Below are 8227 nucleotides of genomic sequence, written 5' to 3'. Positions count from 1 at the left end.
TGGTCCCTAATCGGAGTTTTCTATAAAATTGGACGCATAGAAAACGTTAGACGATTAGAATGCAAGATGACTAGTAGTTCTGTTTCTTGAACTATGTGGACATGGCAATGTCATAATCATTTGCATAGATACTTACTTTGGGAAGACTAGTATCGGACAAGACCTATGAAACTTTACTGTAAGAGATGAAAATCTGTCATAAGTAAATTTCATTAAATTATTAGACACTAAATCCTCAATACCTGAGTGATTTGAGATTACTTGTTTGAGAACTGGTTGCTTTGACGTTGACCAACCGTCGCACCGTAAAAGGAGGCTATAAAGGCAACGCTCAGGTAATCACCTATCAAACGAAGTCTAATCTCAAGATCGCAAGATTGGGATTGTCCTCCCATAAATCGGGATGAGATGCTTAAAAGTTGTACAAGGCCACTCGGAGAGCTAGAAACTGTGAAATGCATGGCCGTGCTCGGATGAATCATAGGCTATGATTATCTGTTTATTTGATCAGTTGAACTCTGAAACCGAGGAACACCTCTGGACATAATAAGGATGACAACTCTTACCTTATGTTCAAGAGCAAGCATCGAGCGACAAAGGAATTAGGAAATGCACACTTGTCCCTAAGGACAAGTGGGAGACTGAAGGAAATAATGCCCTTGGTCCAAGTATGCATTCTATGTTAAGTCTAATAAATGCGGTTCAGTATTAATTAACAAGTTAATAATTCAGTGAGATCAAGTGAGCTGAATGCCTAGCTAGAGGCCGCTTCAGTTCAAGTGGAATTAATGATATTAATCCACAGCTTACTCTTGACTGAACCCGTAGGGTCACACAAATAGTATGTAAACGGATCAAGTATTTAATGGCATTAAATACTCCATCTATGAATATTCGGAATCGACGGATCTTGGTTTCAGTGGGAGCTGAGATCGTCACAGGCAAGAAATGAATACTCCGGAAACGATGATATTACCGGAAACGGAAATATGGATCGTATCGGAAATATAAATATTATCCAAGTCGTAGATGTTGCCGGAAACGGAAACATGGTACGTATCGGAAAATATTATCGGAAATGGAAATATTGCCAGAATCGGAAATATTGCCGGAAACGGAAATATTGTCAGAATCGGAAATATTATCGGAATCGGAAAATAATTCCGGAAACGGAAATATTAAATATTTGTTCGAAACGGAAATTAATTCCGGAATCGGAAATATTAAATATTGTTCGTATCGGAAATGAATTCCGGAATCGGAAATTTAATCGGAAGCGTATCGTACGAATAAGCATCGGACGAGGCCTGCCGGACGAGGGCCCAGCACGAAGCCAGGCCATCGCCCAGCAAGCCAAGCGCGCCACACGAACAGCCAAGGCCACGCCAGGCCCAGCGCAAGGCCAGGCCCAGCGCAAGGCCAGGCCCAGCAGGCCGTGGCAGCGCGCACAGCGCGCGCAGCCCGCGCAGGAGCTACGTGGGCTTGTAGCTCGCGTAGGCCTCGCTGCGTGGGCTGCTGCTCGCACGCACGCGCATGGGCGGCCCATCGTGGCTGCCGTGTGTGTGTGCGTAAGTGTTTGTGTTCATGCACGATTCCTAAAACGTGCAGAGTTCGGTTAATGATTAAATTCCTAATTCTATTTGATAAATTAATTAATTAGAGTTCTTGTAGGATTCTAGGTTTAATTAATTTGTATCTGAATAGGATTCCAATTCCCTTTCCATACCCCTATAAATATGTGGCCTGGGTTCACAATTTATAACTAGTTTTAAAAGTATTCGAAGTGAGTTTTTGAGAGAAAAATTCAATCACACATCTTGCTCAAAAGTCCCGAAAATTCTAGTACCTTAAGGGCGATTCTAGTTGGTCAATCTTAAGGCGGATCCGGACGTGCTGTGGACTATCTACGGAGGGACGACACTTGGAGTCCTAAAGACTTGTTCTTGCTCGGTTCGGGCGCAGCTAGGGAGGGCACGCAACAAAGAGTATGCATCTAAATTATGCTATATGATTATGTGTAAATAATATGTAATCCTGGGTTAATGGTTGTTTCCGCATGATTTATGTAATATCATATGTATCATAACCTAACAAGTATATATTTCGGCTAAATAGGGGCAAGGGAGTGGCTGATTTTTCTTGAAAATCCTACCTTTGAATACTTCAATTGTATATATAAATTATGACCCTAGGCACCTATTTATAGAGGTATGGAAAAGGAATTATAATCCTACTAGGATTTGGATTTATTAATTAGAATCCAACTTGAACTCTAAATAATAAATTTAATCTATTAGGATTAGGATTTAATCAATACACGAATTCCGATAGGATTAGGATTCGTTACGAACATGAGCATCGTATGGCCACGAGCATCGCACCACCGCGCAGGCCTTGCGGCCCACACGAGCAGTCGCTGCTCGCAGCCCAACAGCACGCTTAGCGTGCGCGCGCCAAGGCCTTGCTGGGCCTGGCCTTGCGCTGGGCCTGGCGAGGCTGTGGCAGCTCCATGTTGGGCGCTCGGCTTGCTGGGCGCGGGCCTGGCTTCGTCCTGGGCCTTCGTCTAGCAAGCCTCGTCCGATGCTAATTCGTACGATGCGCTTCCGATTAAATTCCCGGTTCCGGAATTCATTTCTGATACGAACAATATTTAATATTTCCGATTCTGGAATTAATTTCCGTTTCGAACAAATATTTAATATTTCCGTGTCCGGAATTATTTTCCGATTCCGATAATATTTCCGATTCTGTCAATATTTCCGTTTCCGACAATATTTCCGATTCCGGTAATATTTCCATTTCCAATAATATTTTCCGATACGTACCATGTTTCCGTTTCCGGCAACATCTACGACTTGGATAATATTTATATTTCCGATACGATCCATATTTCGTTTCCGGCAATATTATCGTTTCGGGAGTATTCATTTCTTGTTTGTGACGATCTCAGCTCCCACTGAAACTGTAGACACCTACTTTTGTCCCCATTCCCGAAAGGGAAAGGTTCGATGATGAAAGCATAAATCTCCACTTGACAACGCATCTCCTATAAAATAACGAATCTCAATTCCCCTTTTCATTTCACCCGAAACCTGCTATTTATGGAAACCTGCTAAAAATAGTAACTGTCGTAAAGGGTAGCTTCTAAAAGTGGCAAGTCATAGAAGATAGAAACCTGTCATAATTAGGTGTTGCACTCCAACATAAATCCTAAATGAGATAGAAAACTGCAAGAATCCTATTCCTAATATGATTCGGAAATAAGAGTTACGTATTAATTAAAATCCTAACGAGCCTAGAGTTCGTAACGGGCCCAGACGCATTCTGTCATGAAATTGATACGCACTAAAAGACTCGATTAAGTCTCAAACACTACGGATTTCAGGAATCCGAATCTGACTAAGAAAACGGCCCAAACAACAATTTCAACGCCCAGCCTTGGGCGCTGAAATTGCCTGGATCATTTTTTCAACGCCCAGAGCTGGGCGCCGAAATCTTTGACGCCCAACCCTGGGCGCTGAAAATACCTGGGTACGTGTTTTTTCCTAATTCTTTGTGGATTAGAACTCTGCAATTCTATCTTTCCACGAACTCTTCCCTATAAATAGACCCCTAAATTCGACGTGAAGGGAACACACACAACACACAATTATATTCTGAGTATTGACTCCAACCCTTAGCCTAAGCCTCTCGCTGCGAAATTGTTCACGCGTTCTGTCGCTATCGATCCATAAATCGAACAGAACGTATCCTGTCCCATAATTGAGATTCGTTAAATAAAAAGGAGAAATAGCAAAGTCAAAGTGGTTAGTTTTCTGAGAACCGTGACGCATCTCTCAAGGGTGCATCGTAATGTGTCCCTTTTCAATGATTTAACTGCTTTCCTTGCCCTTTTTTATGAACTGTTAAACTAACTAAATCTGATTGTTCTATCACGCCTAACAAATATAATATTTTTGGGAAATCGAATTATCATGCTAGGTCCCTTAATGTTATTTAAATTTAGATAATCACGATCGAATTAGTATTATATGTTGCATATTGCTAAAATCAACTCAGATTAGTTTAATAGTTAACGCATGTCCCTTCAATTATTTATGCTGAGCTAGTAAGGATATCCTGCCTCTGGAGTTATCGACGAGCGAATTACTCCTCTCGGTAGTTACAGTCCCCCGAACCCTCAATCTCTACCTTGCGGGTGTATGTTGAGAGATCCCCACACCAGGGATTACAAGGGAACCTACGACCGTCGTGGTCAAACATAATTGCACTCCCTTTATGGAACGATAACCGGGTTTTGTCAGTTTTTCTCATTGTCGTTAAAAACTGAATGGCGACTCCTATATTACTAGTCAATTGGGTGTAAACTCACAGGAAATCCAATTACACTTGATTGAATAAAAAGAATCGTCACACCCACGAGGGACGAGGTCACGCATTATATAGCCTCGTGCTTTTTCGAGCCCCTCACAGTGGCGACTCCACTGGGGATAGTGAAGGAAATACTTATGCTTGTAGGTAATCAAAATAGCCGAAGGGTGAAACGATCCTACCTCGCGTTTATTTCCCCATCAAGTTGGGACGACCTGAAAATCAGCATATTAATGTGAACGGGCAGAACCTCATAACGAATCTCGGCTCCCTCGGGAGTTGGGACTAAGGATACCTCTTTTTCGCCAATAGGGGGGTGCATACGCCGCGCATGTCGCCCACTCGGTACTTGTGCAGGTAATACACCTATCCCGAACCCAATCGCTCGCTCATTAGGTCCCTCTCGCCTGCATGCCCCCTTGGCTTGCACTTGCGGGTTGGCCTCTTGAGCGAAATTCGTCTGTTGAAGACACTACCTCGACCGGGGCATGTGTTGGATCTACGATAGAAGCGGTACCAAGCCAGGCGCAAATAAACTACCCATAGAAGCCTATCATAAACTACGTGGTATATTTAATTTTAAAATCCCTGTTTGTAATGTAGTTATGTGTAGCAAAATATGTGGTCGTGTGCGACAAACTATCCTAGAAAACCAACGACCTTAAAAATTGCCCAAACATTTATAGACTAATTTGCCAAAGAGTTATACCAAAACACGTGTTCCGCAAGCCCGAATGATCGCCACAAAAATAAGCGACGCTTGGGACAGCTTGTAACGAATCCCACAAACGCTGTTACGCGTAAAGGACGTCATTAGGCAAGCACGCAAATCGAAGTCGCATAAACAAAGGTAGACGCAAACAGAAAACGAGAATCAGCCAGGGACGCATTTTCAACGCCCCTGGCTGGGCGCCGAAATTTCTTACGCCCATAGATGGGCGCTGAAGTTGCTGCCTGGCCTTCTGGTCAGGCACAGAAGCCTCGGTGCCCACGAATGAAGAAAATACGTAGCAAAAAAAAAACTTTTCGTGAAAAAAAAATTGCTACGAGGGCGTATGAAAAGCACTCGATTCTAAAAGCGACTTATAAAAAAATAAATAACTCTTTGTGTCGAACTCCTACGACGACGATGTTCGGCACCAAAACCGAGCATGCTAATTAAACCTTGAATGTCACATGGGCAAAGTATTCAAAAATTAATGTTCAAATGAAGTTTTCAAAGAAAAATAATGTTCGAATAAAAAATAAATCCGAGTCTAGACTAGGCTATGCCAAAGTACAATCTAAATCCTATGTCTTAGTTGTCTTATCCATAGAATCGGTCCTAATGCTTGGTGTCGTTCTGCAAGTTAAAAGGTTAAACCATATTGAGTCTCCCTTCCTAACATTTAAATCAATAAGCACCCATATGTAATTGTCATCCCTTGCTAAGAGTCTACGGCCTCAATACTCTCTCACCAATAAAAAGAATATATTATAGTATTTGCAAAATGGAAACGGTCACATTCTGGAAATCATTCATCCATAGTCTCACAACCCCAAAGTGAACCTAAGGTGTCAATACCGTTAGCAAAAAATTAATGGCCTCAAGGCTTATGATCACATTGGGTCACGATTATCATAGTCCTCTCGAGCCACTCGCTCCTTTAAATACTCCTAAGTACGGACTAAAAGATTTTCCATGAATGCAACATGACCAACCATGAAAATACCCAAATCGGCATACCATGAGGCTACCATTAAGAGAGAAGACGCACTAATGATTCTAGTCTTGCAAAAATAAAAATTCGATCTCCCCAACTGACTACCTTGCAAATATTAAGCAAATGTCGCATGACAACTGAACACCCAAGGGTTAAATTCTAAAGTGTCAACCAACGAAAGTTATGGTCCAATAAATCTAAACCCGAAAGTTGCTTGGTCAAGTATTATAGGCTTACGCCACGTCATTATTTTGAGTCTAGGCCACCTCCTTGTATTCATACACGGGTTATAATCAGAAAGATTAATGAAAGTTTGAGTCTAAATCACAACTTCCAATTAAATCCCAGAAACTGGAATCTGAAAAGAAACAAAAAATTACTTTCGATGTAATTCTTTCGTTAAAATTCAATAAGGTAAAAACAACATTTTGAATCTACGCTATTTGCACATTTTAAGAAACGACTAAATACGCTTGCAAAGTAAGACAATTTAAAGGTCCACCCTAGGCCTACTAAAATTTAAAGTCCACTATAGGCCTACCAAACGAGGCTCACTCAGTCTCGGCTCGTGACTCAAAGACCACAACAATCTACCTTTTAGCCCAAACAAAAAATTGATTGAAGGATTTATGTTGGGGAGAAATCCCAAGCAAAAAGAAAAAAGAGAAAGAGAAAAGGGAGAGCGAAAAGAGCCATGAAATACTTAGCCCGTACCTCCCAAAGTACGAAATCTACCCAAGTAAATGAAGGAAAAGAATTGAGTCAACCAATCCAAATCATAAAATTCTACGATGTCTACCCTTTCCAATCCTTATGCCCTTAGACGCCTTCGCTCTGGGGTCCCTGTTCAGCTTATTTAACCCATCCATGTTCTCATTGCCATAACCCAAGAAACCATTACCTCGACTCTTGTTCTCTAACTTGTTGTCAACCGCAAACCACGCACGGCCATTGACACGCGCGTCATACCCATTATTTCGAAAGCCCAAACCTGTTTTTACACCACCATTAACATAATGACCATATAACTTGTGTGGATACATCCTGTTGATATGCCCTTGAGCCGTCCTCATGCTACTCATTGGCCTTGATTGATGTAAACTCGTGACACTAGCTTGAGGCTGCAAATTGTGAGCCCTAGCAGATATAATCCTCATGTTTGACCAATACCTATACAAATTATCCTATCTCATTCAACCCATCCTTCAAACCGTCTTGAGTCATGAATAAAAAAGGAAAACAAATAAAAAGTACAAAAAAGTAATAAATAATAAAAAAGGAACTTTGCAAAGCGCCTCTAAAGTTAGTCTAAAAAGAAAAAGAAGCATTTAGCGCACCAAAAAAGATCCGCCCATAAGTCATTTTCAGCGCCCAGGGCTGGGCGCCGAAATCTTTAGCGCCCTTGCCTGGGCGCTGAATCTCTCTGCTTGCTAAAATTTGTCCAGAAGTGCTCGTCATTTTATTCGCACATACACGGAATAACGAACACTTGGAGGGGTACAACACGTATTCAGACATACGTACCACCAAAAAATACATGTACTCAAAAAAAAAATATATAAAACAAATTTTTGGCTTACGGCAAGGCAACAGATTAAAATAATAATAAACTTCACTTATTCTACCGTTTCAAATAATATGTTTCCACCTCAGAACATACTTGTTTAAAATCGGCATTCTATGAAACCATTTTCTAGGCTAAGAACTACGCAAGACCTGATTCCAAATTAAATCTATTTAAGGCGGATACGTAGGCAATCCATGATTCGGTCCAACCAATTTGCAAAAATATGAAAGCCTATAGAATAACAAGAATAAAAATAGAAGTCCCTTATTGAAATTTAATTACTTGCAACCCAAGTCGAAAGAAAAATTTAAGTCAATGGAAGAATCCAAGTCACCAAGATGCCAAAATTAATGAGCACACATCGAAAAATAATAAAGGCACGTACCCTTGCCAGAAGGAGCACTCACACTCCTAGGCACTTAGCCAAGACTCAAAAGATCGCTCTGCCTCAATTGAATGGGGGCTAGCGCAAGCGTCCATGACCTCTAAAGTACTCGACTTGACCCTCCCTAAAGCAAACTAACTCACTTAAAGACTTTCTTTCACCACTAGACATAGTCGTTCTCTTAAAGACCTTCTTTCACCA

This window comes from Spinacia oleracea, chromosome 6, assembly GCF_020520425.1.
Source record: "Spinacia oleracea cultivar Varoflay chromosome 6, BTI_SOV_V1, whole genome shotgun sequence".
In the NCBI taxonomy this organism is placed as follows: domain Eukaryota; kingdom Viridiplantae; phylum Streptophyta; class Magnoliopsida; order Caryophyllales; family Amaranthaceae; genus Spinacia; species Spinacia oleracea.
This window is presented reverse-complemented; position numbering follows the sequence as displayed.